Source organism: Balearica regulorum, chromosome 3 (assembly GCF_011004875.1).
Source record: "Balearica regulorum gibbericeps isolate bBalReg1 chromosome 3, bBalReg1.pri, whole genome shotgun sequence".
NCBI classification, from domain to species: Eukaryota; Metazoa; Chordata; class Aves; order Gruiformes; family Gruidae; genus Balearica; species Balearica regulorum.
This window is the reverse complement of record NC_046186.1, coordinates 32497135-32515926: the sequence shown is the minus strand read 5'-3', so window position 1 is coordinate 32515926 and position 18792 is coordinate 32497135. Positions and strand designations below refer to the sequence as shown.

General features: G+C 40.4%; 1 long non-coding RNA gene across 1 annotated transcript in view; it reads left to right on the top strand.

The window, feature by feature from the left end:
* The first annotated feature begins 1972 nt into the window (after positions 1–1972).
* The window catches only part of LOC142600940 (uncharacterized), a 43104-nt gene continuing 26284 nt past the window's right edge, over positions 1973–18792 (top strand). Inside the window, exon 1 of the long non-coding RNA XR_012834436.1 lies at positions 1973–2132. This is a non-coding gene — a long non-coding RNA (uncharacterized LOC142600940). The remainder of the gene's footprint in view (positions 2133–18792) is intronic.

Sequence of the window (18792 nt, the reverse complement as noted above, 5' to 3'; positions counted from 1 at the left end):
GGAGCAAGGAACTGTTTTAATGCCTTTCAAGTGTTTCCACAGATTTCCGGTGCAACTGTAGAAGTCATGTGAGGATGGTTCTGTCTCACCGTCTTAGCTATGTGTGAACAGTCCCTGTTTTGACAGGCTTGCTGGATGTGTCTTCACAGTTCCCAGTAAGGCTCCCAGGTCCCCTGCCAAAGACACAGTGATAAGTACGTCATTCAGACTTGGCAAATCTACAGTTGGGCTGGATGAGTAATGTGGAGAAGGGCTGCTCTTCACGTATGTGAATTTCTGTCTTAAGGAATGTACTCTAAATAGAAATGTTTCCATATTAGTGTCCTGTTTTAGGCTAGTGCCTGAGCAAATCTTTGTAGCAGCAGCTCTGAGTTGTCTGATACGATGGGGATGTTTTCAACTGCAGAGCTAATCTTATAAAAAAACCTAGCACATCACTCTTGATAGTGTTACTTTTAATCTTACTCCATCTGTTTCTGAAGGGCCTTATGTAGATTTACCTATTAATTTTGAATTAAACATAGGACTTACCTCACTGTTTTCCAGTGACAATTTTTTAGGCTTTGATTATTTTTTTGCCTTTGTTTTTCAATTTCTTTTTTTTAAAAAGCTTTTTGGGCAAATGATCTCCAAGTTCTTTGAGGAATCCACTCATTTTGTACAATAACATTGCAAAATTTATCCTCAAGTAGCGTTGGAGTTGCATTTAAGTAATCTGTTTGCTTAGGTGTGTTTGAAGTCATGATCCTCTCATGGATAAAAGAAACTACATGCTCTTGCTGTACCTAGTGCCCTGTTGTTGCTCTCTGACGTGGATGTGCTGCTTGGATTCTTCTCAAAACTGTTCTCAGTGATTCTTTTGCAATCCTCAACTCTTTAACTGCAAAGAGTATGCTGCTAGTTGGCAGATGGACTTTTTTATTTTCGTTACATTTTATCAGAACTCATACAGCATCATTATTTTTTGAAATATACCAGTACTCCCAAATCTGTAATGCTCCTGTGTGAGCATTTTCAGTTATAAAACTTTACATATTGGACTTCATTATTAAATTGCATGCTGGATGAGAGCTATTCTCCATACTGTAATGGATTCAGCTAACTGCTCTTGTTCCTGCTGTTCTGAAGAGGATCCTGCTCTGTAGTCACCTACAGTGGCTGACATTAATATCAAGAAAAACAACCCCTATCTCTAGTGGGGAGTTTGGGAGAGTATCTGAAGTTGCCCAGCCCCAGCAAGCCATATCCAGTTTTTAACTGTCCTTAAAGCACTTCTATTTGTTAGTTGTGTTAATCTCTCTCAAGAGACAGTAATGAATTATATTGTTGGCATCTTGTATGTTTGTAGATTAGTTCTTAGTTATGAAAAATGCTCTTCCACAGCAATGATGTAAGTTTGATTTTGAAAAGTTCCTAGGGTGGAAACTGTTGCCCCAAAGTATTAAAATGACTTTTGTTATGGCTCATCTTGCCCCAGAGATAGGAATATTAAGCATAATTGTCATAATGTGGACACTTCCATAACATTTTATTAATGTATAGTTTGATGTAGCATATAAAGCTTTGTGTAACTTTGTGTTTAAGCATACTTTGAGTTATCAGAACTGAAAGTTATTAAAAACAGGGAGTTCTCACTCTTGAATCAGATTTTTTTTTTTACCAGTGAAATACAAAAAGAAATACAGAAATGAAACATTGCCCATTTGAATTAAGAACAATCACAGGTTGTACCTTAGGTAAGGAAGGAATAGAATGAGGATGATACTGAGTCCTGCTGAACTGATTTAATAGCTTGCTGCCGTAGGGGACCCTCTGTGTATTCCTGCAGGATCTTGTGCTTGCCTAATCTGTTTGAGCTGATTCAGTTTGGTACTGTAATAGCAAAAATAAACAGAGAATAGGAGGTTCAAAGGAGGGAGGAGGACTGCATGACTGGAGTGGGGGGAATGAGCTGGGGAAGGATATTGACTGACCTCAGGACAGCCAGCAAGTTGCATATAGGATCACATCAGAAATCTCTGGATGAAAGGTTGTCTGTCCTTGGGAGACTCCAGAAAGACAGCTGTAAGAACTAATGTACTCTGCCAGAAATGAGGAAGGTCCGTGTCAGGGCTGCAGACTTGGATATGAAGGTGAGTATGATGCTCTTAGCCACTCTAGAGGTTACTAATCTCATTGAGGGAGACCTATGTCCTAGGGAAGTCTCGTCACCAAGGACTCCTTTTCTTGTCCTTTCCCTTTTACTACCTCTGGCTCTTACCAAGCCCTGATCTTAATCTTTACTTCTGAACTGGTAGTATGTAGTGGTTTTTTTAACAGTTAATCTTTTTGGAGTGTTTTGCTGTACCATGACTTTAAATGTGGTCTAAATAGCAAGTTGATAATGCGACATTTTTCACGCAAGCATGCAGCAGGTCTCTGGTATGCCTTAGCAATGCCCAGCTCCCTTGCATGTGGTTCAGGCATCCAAAGAGCAGCAGACTTACATGGACTAGGGAACAGCTGTCACCTGCAGGGAGAGAAGCCAAGCTTTTTTTGACAGGTCACCACAAAAGAGTTCTTGGGTACTTGCTACTTGAGGGTCCATGAGGAACTAATCAGACAGATGAGCCAGCTCATCATGACCTGCTTGTTCCTAAGCAAGGAAGTGCTTTTGCTCTGCCTGAGCAGGTGAGCTTACAGCTAGCTATGGAGTAAGCAGGGCTGAATTTTATGCCCCAAGGAGGAGCCCAGAATCATCTTTGAGACAAAGGTGAAAGGGAAGGGCTTTAATTACAGTACAAAGTAATGCTATAAACATCAGTAAGAAAAGAGGGAAGGACTCCTCTGACTCAGAGTGGGTCTCAATGTGCATTACTCAGACCATCAGAGGATTTACTATGTTTTCACTATGACAGTCTTCCCTGAAGGGGTCACATGCCTGACTCCTGTGTGCTGGTGGCAGATGAGATAAGCCTATTGAATTTCCTCCTAAGATAAAACACCTCCTCTTGCTTCTGCCTGCCCCCCCGTCCCCGTCCCCCCCCCCCCCAAAAAAAAAGCTGATGTCAGACCCTTTCAGTTATTTTGGGGAACTCAGTAATGATGTGTCAGAACGCTGGAAAAAAGTGTTTCTTTCACTTGGAGAGCTGATAGTAGTACTCAAAGTCTAGCCCAGTCAGCTTCCAAGAAAAATAGTTGAATAATTGGTAACTATCTGGAAGCTTGCCAGAAGATAAGTAATAATTGATAGCAATTTACTGAAATCAATTTTGTACCCTGAGAAAGGTATGGGCACTGTGGGCAAAGAAGGTTCTGGCTTTAGAAGGCATTTTTGCTTAGTCCTGATGGCATTCTGATAAGCGATCTCAGGAAACCTACTAAATGCAGAAGTGATTGGAAAACTGCATTCAGAAGACATTAACTGATCACTATAAACTAGGAAAAATGTGTCAAGTTGGGTATTGCTATCTGTCCTGGATCCAGTGTTACACAATAGTAACATTATGGATGGACCTGGATGATGGAGTGGAGGGTAGATTTAATAAACTTGCAAATAGTTGAAGTCTGGGGAGGAATGCAAGCACTGTAGAGGAAAAGAATAATACTTAGAATGTTCTGACAAATGACAGGAATGAGTGATGTGATCAGGCAGAAAGCCAAGATGAAGAACCAGTGGCTACCAGTTCTAGTTTAGAAAAGGCTCTGGAAATTACTGTGCATTACAAGCTAAACAAGTAGAGCTTGTGGCTACTGTCTTTTTCATCCCTTAAAATTAATGGGAATACATACTTGAGTAGCTGACTTGCAAGAACTGTGAAATCATTGTTCTGCTTAGTCTTAAAGCTCAGCCTGGAATACTTCCTGCTGCTCTGGGTGCTGCATTTCAGAAGCAGGTAAACAAATGGGAGAAAATTCTCAGGTAACAGGAATAATTAGATGATTAGGTGTCAAAATATGACTTACAGGGATGGGCTGGATGAAACTCTGGGAAAACTGTTCTAATAGCAAGAACAGTGAAGTACAGAGGCTGAATTCACACTATAGAAAGAAATGGCCCATCTGAAGTTAATTCCCCATTATACTGGTTTGTACAACATGTAATTTACATTTTTTTCAAATATTGTCAAGGAGCAGATGAAGAAAAAATTGCAACTCTGACTTTAGCTGATAGCTCTTTGAGGGAAGACCAAGGCTGAATATCCAATGCTGGTGACTGCTGAGCAATGAAGATAAATTGGGACAAAAAAAAATAGATCTCTGAAAATCAATTATAGTGACATAAAATCACTGATGGAGACAGGCTGATTAGGGACAGATTTTCTGAAAGTTAAGCAAATAGTTTAAAGAAAATAAAAATGTGATAATATGCTGCACTTGAGTGATATATCTTCACTCTTCCTCCTCATTCCCCTGTTAAAGAGCACTTGTGTTCCTGTTTTCACATTAGGACACTGACAACAAAAGCTATTCAGTTAAGGATAATAAGAAAATGTTATCCATAGAAGAAAGTGTTAAAAAAACAAGTGTAGAAAAATGTTGAAGAAAATCCAACTGATTTGATGACTTACTCTTGACAGGTTAAACATTTGTCTTGCCTGTCTCTGCACTGCTTACAAATAAGCTTGCTTATGCGTTCCAATCTTTTCTCAAGGATTGAATTTAAGCTATTTTATGGTTTTTTGACTCCTTGTTGTACTCCTATGCAAGGCAGATAATGACCTTTCTATCTTTTCTGGAGTTTCTTCTCTTCACAGTCCTGATCATCATCAATTTTAATATACAAGAATAGATAAGAACACAAAGCTAGCTGTAGTGTGGGTCAGACCAATTGTCTGTCTAGTCCAGGATCCTGTAAAGCTCAGGGAAGGAGGTAAAAATATGGTGAGTGTGTAGTGATGTTTTCTAAAACATTTTCTCCATGTCCGTTGGTTCATTTGGGTCTTGCCTTTTCTCGGTTTCCAGCCAGAATTCTTGCCTAGGTTTATCTGCTTCCCCCCCCCCTTTGTTCTTCTTGTGACTGCCATGTACGGAAAATTCTTTGTGATTATTAACAAGGAACATCAGCTATCTCATTTTGCCCTGGACTTTCTCATTTGGCTCTCCTACACTTAGTAATTTGATCCCATTTTCATTTTGCATGCTACTGTATCAAATTTTAAGCTGCCCAACAGCTCGAGTTCTTGCCCTTTATCTACTCAGGGATTTTCCTCTGTGTTTTTACTATCATTCTTTAAGAATTGGAAAAATCTTTCCCCTCCCCACCATAATTTCATCTTAGGTAGCAAATCTGTTTTGAAAACTACATTCTTAAAATCTGTGCTTTCTTCACTGCCTAATTAAAGACTCATTGGCAGTATCATTCCATAATCACTCACATGCAAGTTTGCCTCTTTTCCCATATATGTGAATCAACTATAGGAAAATCTTTTTTTCTCCAACTTAGATGAGGTGGTCTGCTACTTTTTACTCTAAGACATTGATGAAGAATCTTTATTGTACTTGTTCCACAATGGAGACCTAGATACTAAATTATCACTGTGTTGAGTACTTCAGAATATTTTGATAGGTATTAAGAGGAATATTTCTTATCTGCCTGGTTTAGTACTCTAAAGTAGTCCCTACACCATGATGGAGGGCTTGTTTTTCTTTTCCTTCCCTTTACATCCTCTTGTTTTATCGGCTTGGACACAATGCCAGTCCAACATAGCTGTATGGTGTTTGGATGGTTTACAGTCTAAGGTAGGAGTGTTGTTATAACCTCATCTACTGTTTAGACATGAGTAATAGTAACTGGAGAAAGAGATGCATGGGGATGTGGATTGGGTATGACTGTAGGTGAAGTCTTCACCTGGAAGATTTGTTTTTTAATTTCCTTTTGGTCTTATTTAAACCATAACCTTGTCCTCAGTTATCTCAGTAGTGTGTTCTGTCTTTCAGGCTGGTGGCAATCTTAGCCAGAGTTTCAGCCTCTGCTATCTGAAGTTGTTCTACTCTGCTAAAATAAATAGTTACTAATGGAGGGGTTTACACTAGCCTCTCTCAGTAGTGCCCTTGGCTACTTTCAGGGAACATCATTCTTTCTAGCCTAGCTGTAGTGCATTGATCATGGCCAGCAACTAAGCACCCTCCCAGCTGCTCACTTACTCCCCCCCCCCCTGCCCCCAGCAGTATGGGGAGATAATCAGAAGAGCAAAACCAAGAAAACTTGTGGCTTGAGATAAAGACAGTTTAATAGGTGAAACAAATCTGTGTACCCAAGCAAAGCAAAATAAGGAATTTATTCATTGCTTCCCATCAGCAGGCAGATGTTCAGCTGCTTCCTGGACAGCAGAGCTTTATCATGCGTAACGGTTACTTGGGAAGACAAATGCCTTAACAGTGAATGTCCTCCCTGCCTCCTCCTCTCCCCAAGTTTTTGTTAAGCACAGCATCATATGGTAAGGGATATTCCTTTAGTCAGTTGGGGAGAGCTGTCCTGGTTGTCCCCTCCCAAATTCTTGCCCACCCCCAGCCTCCTCACTGGGGAGCAGCATGAGAGACAGAGATGGCCTTCACGCTGAGCAAGCACTGCACAGCTATAGCCAAAACATTGGGGTGTTATCAATGCTGGTTTAGTCATAAATCCAGAACACCGCATCATACTGTCTACATGAAGAAAGTTAATTCTATCCCAGCCAGACTCAGTACACTAACGGATACTTAAATGGATCTTTTCTTTCTCCTTAGTTGCCATCTATGTTAGCTCTGCATAGCTCGTTGTCTGTGAATCACACAGTTGTGCTTGTTTCCGTGCATGTTTTGTGTGGGGACTATGGGCATTTTGTAAGGGGTTGAAGATTCTTCTAAGTGCTTAACTACCTACAAATTTATGTATTACCATCCTTAAACAAAAGTGAAGCTATAAAGGAAGTCTGAGGGAAAAACTGAGTACTTGTTTTTTTATGGCTTCAATTCAGGCTTTGACTATATTTTCTTCCTAGCAGCATCAAATTACTTCCAAGATTCACAAGTGCATCACTGAAATTTCTGTTTAGATCTAATTCTTACTGAACTTGGTCAAAAGAAAGCGTTTAGATCAGATACTTCTAACTTTTTTCAATCTTTATGAACCAGAAGACTTGAGTCCTCCTCTTTTGACTGTCTGCATTAGTGAGTATTGTGATTCAGTTAAGAGTAGACCTGTGGAACAAATCACTTTGAAAATCCTTGTGTTGATGCTGTGTGCATTTTGGAAGGGCTTATTTGAAGTAGTTCTGATCCTGCAGACTGTGATTGGAGTTCATGAGGTTCACTCTGGTTTTGTTTCATTCTGGAAAAAAACCCAAACACGGTAAGACTGCTCTGCAGTGTGAACCAAAGCACAGTAAGTGGGATGATCAAGAAAGGTACTTCAGATCCTGTGTTGGTTTTGCGTGGCAAGGTTTTGGTAGCGGGGGGGCTACAGGGGTGGCTTCTGTGAGAAGCTGCTAGAAGCTTCCCCTGTGTCTGATAGAGCCAATGCCAGCCGGCTCCAAGACGGACCCGCCGCTGGCCAAGGCCAAGCCAATCAGAGCCTCTGTGATAACATATTTAAGAAGGGAAAAAAACAGTTAGAGCTTTTGCAGCTGGAGAGAGGAGTGAGAAGATGTAAGAAACTCTGCAGACACCAAGGTCAGTGCAGAAGGAGGGGGAGGAGGTGCTCCAGGCACTGGAGCAAGATTCCCCTGCAGCCCGTGGTGAAGACCATGGTGAAGCAGGCTGTCCCCCTGCAGCCCATGGTGGAAGGATGAGGGGGTGTAGAGATTCCACCTGCAGCCCGTGGAGGATCCCACGCCGGAGCAGGTGGAGACACCTGAAGGAGGCTGTGACCCCGTGGGAAGCCCATGCTGGAGCAAGCTCCTGGCAGGACCTGTGGCCCCATGGAGAGAGGAGACCACACCAGAGCAGGTTTGCTGGCAGGACTTGTGACCCTGTGGGGGACCCACGCTGGAGCAGTTCATGAAGGTCTGCACCCCATGGAGGAGACTCACGTTGGAGAAGTTCGTGAAGGACTGTCTCCCGTGAGTGGGACCCCACGCTGGAGCGGGGGAACAATGAGTCCTCCCCCTGAGAATGAAGAAGCGGCAGAAACACCGTGTGATGAACTGACCATAACCCCCATTCCCCGTCCCCCTGTGCCGCTGTGGGGGGGGCGGAGGTTGAAGCCGGGAGTGAAGTTGAGCCCGGGAAGATGGGAGGGGTGGGGGGAGGTGTTTTAAGATTTGGTTTTATTTCTCATTCCTCTACTCTGTTTTGCTTAGTAATAAATTAGATGAATTCCCTCTCTAAGTTCAGTCTGTTTTGCTTGTGACAATAATTAGTGAGTGATCTCTCCCTGTCCTTATCTTGACCCACAAGCTTTTCATTGTACCTTTTCTCCCCTGTCTAATGAAAGAGGGGAGTGATAGAGCGGCTCTGGTGGGCACCTAGCCCCTAGCCAGGGTCAACCCACCACAGATCCAAACTGCAAAAGTAGTCTATTTGCATCCTTTGTCATTGGAATTGATGGTAAACAATGAGTTGTTCATTTCTGAGAGGTCTGATACCTGTGAAGGACCTAAAGGGGCTGGTGATGGTGCAAACATTTTGACCTGGATGGCAATAGAACATACTGTGCAATGGCTGTGTGATAAAACTTGTGCTGGCAATAAAACATCCCTTGGCTGTTTCACCTGTAGGATGAAACAGTTGGTGTTTGACCTGTTCTGAACCTCTCTGGGACCAGGCTGCAAAATCTAGCAGGTTTGTGGGGGTTTTTTTTGTTTGTTTGTTTGTTTTTAGCTTTCTGTATCTAACTTGCTGCATGGTGCCTTACGGCCAACAGGAGGGACAAAAGACATCCCTGATCAGTTAGGCTGTAGTGCTGAGGTTAGAGACCTGCCCAGGAAGTGGTGTGTTGGGGTAAGCCCTCGGGCCGGGGAAGAACTGACCCTTTGTCTGCTGTATCCTGCCTGAATTCCTACATTACCTTATGATGGTGATGCAAATACTTTCTCTTTTGCCCTAGGATGTATGTGGCTAAAATCTTTTCTGTGTCTTAGTGTGTCAGGTTCTGAAACTGTTTCCCATGGGCACCTAAGTTTGCAGGAAGAAATGATCTGTTGCGTGTGTATGACTGACTGTCGGCCCTTCTTATGGATGCCTTCCTTGACCCTAGTCAGAGAGCAGGCAGCTGTGTGTCCCATTCTTAAGTTACTATCCCTACTGGCTTTGCAAGGAGCCTGAGTACGTAACTCAACCCTGTATAAATCGGCACCTCATAGTGGGTGCTGGAAAGCTTGAATATCATGACTTAAATCTTTGGGCTGCACCATTAAGGAGTTTACTAGTTTGTGAAGAAACAGACAAGTGGCCACATCCTTTTGTCGCAGCTCCCAGCACTCTAATTTCAGAGCATCATTTACTAGAGGGTCAGAATCAACAATGTAGAAATTAAATAGCAGAAAAAAATATGCAACCTATTTTTTTCATGGCAGCCTGACCATCCCCATGTCTCAAGTGCTGCTGGATGCTGCAGAATGATTTAACTCTTTATTCTGAGTTGCTGAATCTGAGGGCTGAAAAACAGAAGTTGTCATGCTTCTGTTTGTATTGAGTTTTGTTACTGCAAATGTAGATCCAACTGTTCATTTCAAAGCTATGGCTTATACACAGCACTTTATAAATTCTTTTCCTTAGCCTTTTGAAGTATTTGTGCGGGATGACTAATAACATTCCCATTAAATCTTCTTTTTTGCTCTGTGAAGAGTCAGTCAGAAGGCTAGTGTTATTTGCTTTGTTTGAATGGGCGTTACAGCTAAAATTTTTGCACTCTTAAGTGAAATACGTTATACTGAAAAACTGTCAAACATGCTCAATTCCTGTTACCATAGGAATTCATGAGCAGCAGCAGACTATTTTATAATTTTAACAAACTTTCATTTCTTCTTGGAATGCCATTTTATTGAAATAGGTAGCAAGATAATGCTTTATTCCAGCAAATATTGACTGAAATGTCAGGACAACGAGCCAGCCTCATTTCTCTTAAAAAGTAGTAATGACAATACAAAACTATCACTATGGGAAGAGAGTCTTTCATGTCTCCTGAGTTTCAGTTCTTTTGCTGAAGCCTCTGGTTTGATTCAAAGATTCACAGCGATTTTTAAAATGTCATGCAGCATTATTCTACACAGAGCTCATGTGGGAATCTGCTGCAAATGAAATGCAACTCCCATCAGCTGTTTCTGATCTAGTTTCTAGATGTAAAAGTAAACCCCAGCTCCTCCTCATAAAACTTGGAAATAAAATGTACTTGAGCTCATACATGTACACTGGTTTTTGGACAGGACTTTGAAGTAAGACTGTGGAATGATTGTATTTCATAGCCAATTTCAAATCGGTTTGGGAAGGGATGTTCTATATCACAAAACAACGAATCATTGGAACATCTGTTATTTAAGATAGTTTTCCTTGATCATATAACTGGAAAATAGCATAGCAATTTCATTGGCCAAAAAGCTTCAATCTTCAAAAGGAGAAAGACAAAAATTCCACTATTTGAAGGAGGACAGGAAAATTTAAAAATAAACCCTAATGAATGAAGTGGCCACATAGTTGAATGGCCATGAAGATGATTAAGGGACTGGAGCACCTTTCATATGAGGAAGGGCTGAGAGAGCTGGCACTGTCCAGTCTGGAGAAGAGAAGGCTCAGGGGCATCTCATCAGTGTATATAAATACCTGATGGGAGGATGAAAATGGAGCCAGGCTGTTTCCAGTGGTGCCCAGTGGCAGTATCAGAGGCAATGGGCATAAACTGAAACACAGGAGGTTCCTTCTGCACATCAGGAAACACTTTTTCACTGCGAGGGTGACTGAGCACTGGCACAGGTTGCCAAGGGAGGTTGTGGAGTCTCCATCCATGGAGATATTGAAGAGTCATCTGGACATGGTCCTGGGCAACTGGCTCTAGGTGGCCCTGCTTGATTTGGGGGGTTGGACCAGGTGACCTCCAGAGGTCCCTTTCTACCTCAGCCATTCATTGAAAATCAGTCTTGTTTTACTCTCTACTTGAGATAAATGGTCTCCTTAGGTGCTAATGACTTCATGCTCAATGTCAATCCTTCCTTAGTGACCTTGGCGAAATAAGTCAGGAACCCACGGCTAGCTGTCAAGTGCTCATGACAAGTGCCTTTATGCTTGTGTGTGTATATATGCATTTATACGTACACATACTTATATATGTATTCCTATTTATGTTAGCTGTAATAAAAACTTACATGCTGGCCCAAATTCCCTGCAGCCTTCCTGTCCTCATCTCATTCCAAATTTGTACTCTTCACCTGTAACTAGATTTACTTGATAGTTGACTCTAAGTGCTAGGAATGAGAGCTCTCTCTTTTAATGGCTTTGTGAAATGTCAGCAATAATGGAATCCAATCATGATCTACATGTCTCAGGATTCCTGTAGCAGAGAGAAATGGTTTCTGCTCCTGTATTGCTCAGTCCCACAGTGCAGGGACTTTTATTATTTTCAAGTCAAAATTAAGCCAAAGCCCACTTACATTTGCTCACTATTAAGTAAATGACACACTTGTTACTTAAATGTTTTTTTTCCTACCTTGTTCACATCCTTCATCATTACAGCTTATCATAGGCTTTAGATTAAGGTTTTAATGGTGCAATCGGGTTTTTAAGGTATTCAGTGGAACTGATACAAAAATATGGTACTTTGCAAAAATCTATTTGTAACAGCTCCTTAGAAGTAATGTCTGAGAGGACTATTGTCATGCTGAAGAACTCACCTGAATACTGATTTAAAGAATTCTCTCCAGTGCTTCCTTTTCTATTGAGAGTATAGTTTCAGTGTAAACTACCTCTCATTAAAAAAAAAAAAAAAATAGCCTGGCTTTGTTTTGCTATCACAGGTTTGGCTCTTTGTGCCTTCAGCTGTACTTCACATCTCCATTATTGCACCAGAACTTCTGAATGTTAAGAAGAGTATTGACTCTGAGCAACTAATCCTTCTTAAATGTTTGTTACGTTTTTTCTTAAAAATTCTAGAAATTCCTTGGTCATTTTCTCTCTTGGAATTTTTTTGGAAGTTCATGAATCAGAACATAATATGCTCTGTCTGAAGTGACTGGCATCACTTCACTGCAACTGAGTAAACCATCTATATAAAAGAAAAGAACTTCTACTTTTCAGTATGTCTGGCTTGGAGAATTTGTGGTTATCAAATCAGTCAGCAGGATGTTTGAGATTATGGGTTTCTAGATTTCCATAATCCTTCTATAAAGTCCTGATTGAGAAATAAAATTAGGAATGTGAGGCCAGCAAGAACTGAAATTGAAATAATAGTGGTATGACAATTGTATATTCAATTAGCAATGTATTTAGGAAGACAGCTGCTTATTCTTCAGCTCTTCCAATTCTGGACACAAGATGCTTGTAAATTCTAATTTGGTACTCAGCTGCCTGGCTTAGATTTTATGTTAAAAGTTACTATTCAATGTGAAAAGTGAAATGTTTACTTTTTCAGAGAAAAAAGAAATCTTCCTTTTGAAGATCCTTCCTCAAAATCTAATCTGATTCCTACACTTTTTTCTTAGGAGCCCTGAGAAAGATATATTTTCTGAGAAACAGAAGAGACTGTAATATTCTCTTCTACAATATATATCTTTGATTGTATTTTTAATACTGGAGAAATAACTATGTTGTTCAAAGCTGCCAGTTTAAGGAGCTGCAAAATTTGCAAGTCTTGTATATCCCGAATGCAACTACTGCACATATTCACCCCAGCAACGCGTGACGCTGACACAGCCTAAAATGTTCATGCTACAGTCTATGAGGTCACAGTTGAAAGTGTCATGGTGGTAATTAAAAAACAAAACAGTGCAGTTCAGTGTGTTTATTTTACAGTTTCCTGATGATGTTGTTTGTGGGGTTTTTTTAATTGGTTGGCTGACACTGAGGGATTCCTATCAGGATATGTATATGCAGAACCACTCAGCTCCTTTAAGTCCTGTGTGAACAATAAGCTATTCTGTATTTTGAAAAATCAGATTTTTAATTTGCATATATACAGAAAGTTAAACTCATTTATTTACATGTATAAAATTTAAGTAAACTTTGATAAGGTAACCTCTCCAAAGAGCTAAACTGTGATTTATTGGCTGGCCTTAATGTCTAGAGTTGCAGATGGTCTTGTTTGCAAGTAAAAATGGTAACTTCTGTCATGAGAAGGGAGATGCCTTATATAGAATCATAGACTCACTTTCGTTGGAAAAGATCTTTAAGATCATTGAGTCCAACTGTTAGCCTAGCACTGCCAAGTCCACCACTAAACCATGTCTCTAAGCACCACATCTACATGCCTTTTAAATATCTACACGGATGGTGATTCAACCACTTCCCTGGACAGCCTCTTCCAATGCTTGATAACACTTTCTGTGAATTAATTTTTCTTAACATCCACTCTAAACCTCCCCTGGTCCAATTTGAAGCCATTTCCTCTGGTCCTGTCACTTGTTACTTGGGAGAAGAACCCAACACCCACCTCCCTACACCCTCAGAGCAACACAGTCTCCCCTCAGCCTACTTTTCTGCAGGCTAAACAACCCCAGGTCTCTCAGCTGCTTCTTGTAAAACTTGCTCTCTAGACCTTTCACCAGCTCTGTTGCCCCTCTCTGGACATGCTCCAGCACCTCAATGTCTTTCCTGTAGTGGGGGGCCCAAAACTGAACACAGTACTTGAGGTGCGGCCTCACCAGAGCCAAGTACCGGGGGATGATCACTGCCCTGGTCCTGCTGGTCATACTATTCCTTCTTGGCCATCTGGGCACACTGCCAGCTCATATTCAGCCAGATGTTGATCAACACCCCCAGGTCCTTTTCTAATAAGCAGCTTTCTAGTGACTCTTCCCCAAGCCTGTAGTGTTGCAAGGGGTTGCTGTGACCCAAGTGCAGGACCCAGCACTGAGCCTTGTTGAACCTCATACAGCTGGCCTCAGCCCATCGATCCAGCCTGTCCAGATCCTTCTGCAGAGCCTTCCTGCCCTCAAGCGGATCAACACTGCTGCCCAACTTGGTGTCATCTGCAAATTTGCTGAGGGTGCACTCAATCCCCTCATCCAGATCATTAATAAAGATGTTAAAACTGGCCCCAGTACTGAGCCCTGGGGAACTCCACTTGTGACTGGCTGCCAACTGGCTTTAACAACAATGTATAGCAAACATTTCTTATAAGGGTTTTTGCAATCAGTTATTTAAAAAGTGTGATTCTTTTTTTTTTTTTTTTTCCCCCAAAAAAGCATGCCAAAGGCCATTGTAAATGAAGCGGAACCTTTAAATTCTGGTTCTGATAATTTTAGAAAATTCAGGATCTCCACTGAATAACTCTTAACAGCTAGTTTTAGCAGGACTTTCAGCAGGACTGAATTGGCAGTAATCCAATTCATTGACTCATGGTCTTAGAAAGTGCTATGGATGATTTGTCTAACAGCCTAGTGTAGTGCTCCAAAGGAGAGTAAATCACAAAGCATAAGACTTGGATGTGTGACCAATGTGTTTTGTTCACTGGGTCAGCAAGTAATTAGTGGGAAGATTCAAGCCCTGGCACACAACACAAGCTATCCTGAGGAAAAAAGGTACTGCCACCACTATAAGCTCTATCAACCTTCAAATATTTTCTGTTTGTCCCCTAATCTCATTAGCATAAAGTCTTGTATTAATTGCACTACTTGTAGGAGTCATTCCCATTCACAAGTACAAATCCAGAAAGATTTGAAGAGTTTGCATGTTCTTTTATCTTACATCATAATTCCTCCTTCATCTCCCTTTTTTGTCTTCTGTTTCATTTACTGACATTCAAAATAAAATAAAAGTCTTTGGTTGTCCGCATGTGTGTATGCTTTTAGAAATACTTGGATAGTCCAGATGAGGAAGGTGACAGTAAGAAAATTCCTTTCAATTAAGTGCATTTTTGAAAAGCAGAATATAATTTTTTCTATCTGTATGGAAATCTAAGGAAAGCTGTTATCTATACATTTCTCTGTAAGGATTGCTTCATTACTTTTTTGAATGCTTTATTAGAAAGGGATATCTAAGTGGGAAAGGGAATGAGAAATGTCTTTCAGTCATATAAACCCTGAAATTTATGCAGGAAGATTTAAATGGCTTTTAGGCTGTGAGTTAGACAAAGCAATAATTTAGCTATGAATCCCAACTATGGAATTTGACCAACAGCAGTAAATAAAGACCTTACTTGGCTGAATATTTTAAATGGCTATGCCTTTTTTTTTTTTTTTAATAATTTGTAGGAGTAGATCAATTGTGGTGCTAACTTTATGATTCAACTAACAAGTCTTCAGTCTAATACAGCAGGAATAATCCACAAGTGGAGTTTTTAAAGTTAAAATATATAATGTTCTAAAAGAAGGGCGATATTCTGGCAGCTAGGCAATAGAAGCCTGGTACAGATCCAAGAGAACCTCTCCAGTTCTTGACTGTCAGGGATAGAGGAATTAATGGCACAACTAACCTTTTTTTCTTTTACCTGAGTGTGGGGAGATTGCATTTTACATTTTGCCATGTTCCTCACAGGGAAAGTTTGACTCTGTGTCCAAGAGAAGAAAGAACAGAGCGTACAGTGTCTAGTTCTTTTCTGCAAGTCTCCTTCCCCATCATTTCTCTTTCTGGATGTTGTTTGTTCCAGCCAGGTTAATCAGGCATTCCAGGCATGAGTGCTCTGAGTTGATGAGACACCATTTAATCTTTTCCTTTCACAGCAGCTGAGATCTGAATCTGCCTGATGGCCATCTCTTTTTGTCTTCCCTGACACTTGCTTAGACCTGCAGGTCCCTTTTCCTGTTGTTTTATTTTCTAGGGAGAAAAGCTACTTCAGGTTGTCTTTTCTTACTTTTCCTCATTAAAAAAAAAAAAAAAAAAAAAGCATTAGAATGCCAAACATCTGCATTTGGAATTCATATTACTGTTTTCTCTATTGTTCAATCAGGAAAAGGTAAATTTTTAATGAAAGTCCTTTACTTAGTGCATGAGCTCTGAGGCTGTCTTTTGTCCATTTTATTACTAGTGCCATCTTTTCTGTTACTGAGTAGACACTTCCCACGTGAATGGTTTTGTGCTGAGGCAGAGAACAAGGTGTTCGTTATCTTCCACTTCTTGAGAGGCCTGCCTCTCGGTAGCGATATTTCACAGAGTAATTTCTCATTGTAAAATTGGTACTGAGCAGGACTGACTTCTTGCCAAATGGTCTTTTCAAATATGTGAAGGATTTTCCATGATCCTCTGTCCATCAAGTTTTACCTGTCCATCATTGTATACTCCTTATGGCAGTTGGGCAACCAAGTAGGCTTTTGGCATAACTAGCAGTTACTCAGTCCTGTGTCAGGCTTCAGTAGATTTGTGTGGTAATTCCTTAGGTGCTTCCTCTTTCTCAGGAGTCTGACCTTCTACAACCAAGCTACTTCACACACCTCACTGTCTCCTTATCATACAGCTGCTTATCATATAAAGAGTAGTTTTGACCTTGGACAGTCTCTCTCCTAGCCCTATGTTTTAGTCACGCACTGAAGAAAGTGGAGTGTTCCCTACCCTGACTGTGTTGCTTTACCCTTATCCAGTGAGGTGAGGCTGCAGTGGCAGAACAAATTCAGGTCTTCATTTTCTTGATGTCATAGATACCTCAGTCAGCCTGTCTTCTAAAAGCTTTATTTTCTTTTGCACTTCTGAAAACAAAATCTTAATGAAGTTTGTTTCAATATGTTTACTGCTTCTTGGAGGTCATAATAGAACTTCTGAAATGCTGTGCTAAAATAACTTGCTGTTGTAGTCTGAGATGATGCTGGCATTGTGTCATGGATAGTGTGGATTTGAAGTATGATAGCACATTTGGATGAAATGATTTTGAATTCTTAACATGCTTCACTTGACATTATTTTTGTCATCAAAATTAGAAATAATTAAAACCAGAGAAAATTCTTTTCCATGCAAGAGCTCAGAACATTTACTTCAAAATATTTCCTTAGCACTCACTCACTTGCACTTCATCTGGAGTTGGAAATCACCCATAAAAAATGAGTGAAATGTGAAAATTAATTCCACAGAGCTCCTGAGGATGACTCTTACACCGAGGATTGTTAAGAAACAGAAATCTATTTGCTGTCTCTGTAGCAATCGGATAAATCTTGTTGAGTCTAGATACCCTGTTGTGGATGCATCAAAAAGAAGATGCACTCATATGCTCCTCTAAGTGCCTGAGTATAACATTTAGCTCCTGCTAATGTTCACAGAACATCCATTAGACTTGCAGTCACTGAAGCTGACTCTGCAACTAAATTTTACTCATCACTTCCTAAATTCTGATAGCTTCAAATCATTTAGTTTGTATCGTATATAAAAGTACTGGCAGAATTGACAAAACAGACATTTGCATTTTGGAAGAGTGGTTCTGATACATATTTAGATGTCATCTAACATGATTAAGTGTATGTCTTCCCTCCCCTTCTTCTTTTAGAGACCATTGATTTAAGAATCAGAGTGTACAGTGTTTTTCCACTAGTCCTTAAGTTATATCATCTTGTAATAAATCCACTTTGTACACACTATGTAAATATTCATTGAGTGAAAGACAGAAAGCAGAACAGACCGGGGCTGTACAGGCTAGCAGTTAGGGCACCCACTAGGGAAGCAAAACACCATCATTTTGTTTCCTGCTCCAGTGAATACTTAATATGAAATACTGAAATAGTAATTGGTAAGTGGAAATGGTATCCGACCACATAAGAAGTAACATCTTAGGCTGCATGAAGTTAAAATGAAGGCAATCCTTCAATGAGCCTGAGGAAAAAAGGTCCAACATCTGATGCAATGTATAATTAGCTGGTTGGTAGGAAGTACCAGTGCTATTAAGAAATATCTTTCTGGGGTTTTATTAGGAATTTAAAATAATACATATTTGTTATAATGTAAGATGTGTCACTTATTTCCATTGTATTCGGCCTGATGGGACCATACAAAAAAAAAAAAAAATAAAAAAAGAAGAGAAATTTTCCTTCATCACAGCTTGACCAGTACCAGAACTAAAAAAGAGACTCTGCATATAAAATAGCACCTAGTTATCATCCTTTCTAAAAGAAATAATGACAATTTTAGTGTGCCATGAAGTGATGACCACCAAACTCATTTATTTTTGTGGGGAAATTGTTATACTGCATATTACTATTTTGATGCATAAAGTACAGGACAGCAGGCAATATATTACAGGGAAGTAGAAAAGTCCAGACTTTCTGTCAGTGCTGAACAGGTGGTAACTCATGAAAATGCGTTGCTCAGTTCAGTCCAGGTCCTAATAATCAAGTGGATGTTCAGTTACGGGGAAGATGCAAGTGGTAGAAGACCACAGATGGATGGGCATGTCATAGAAACTGCCACCAGAATTGCCATTAGATGGAAGCCTTTGTTGGTAGTTTCAGCTGAAAGGTCAAATACTAAATGGACAAAGAAATTAATCTAGCATCTCTTTCTTGCCTGCTGGTAGTAATGAGTCTGATGGATCTTTCCCCCCTCCTTTACTGATCTGAGGCATTTGCACTCTGTGGTGTTTTAAAAAAATTCACATCCACTGTAACTTCTTGTGCATTTGGAGCACTGGTAGGTGGTGCGTAGGTAAGGTGAGCAACTAATCACTCATTATGCAGTTCTGCCAATCAAACACATCTGCTACTTTTTTCTTAGTGCAAAGCACTGAGTTCAATTTTTGATCCTTTTTAAACAATTTGAGGGGAATGCTTT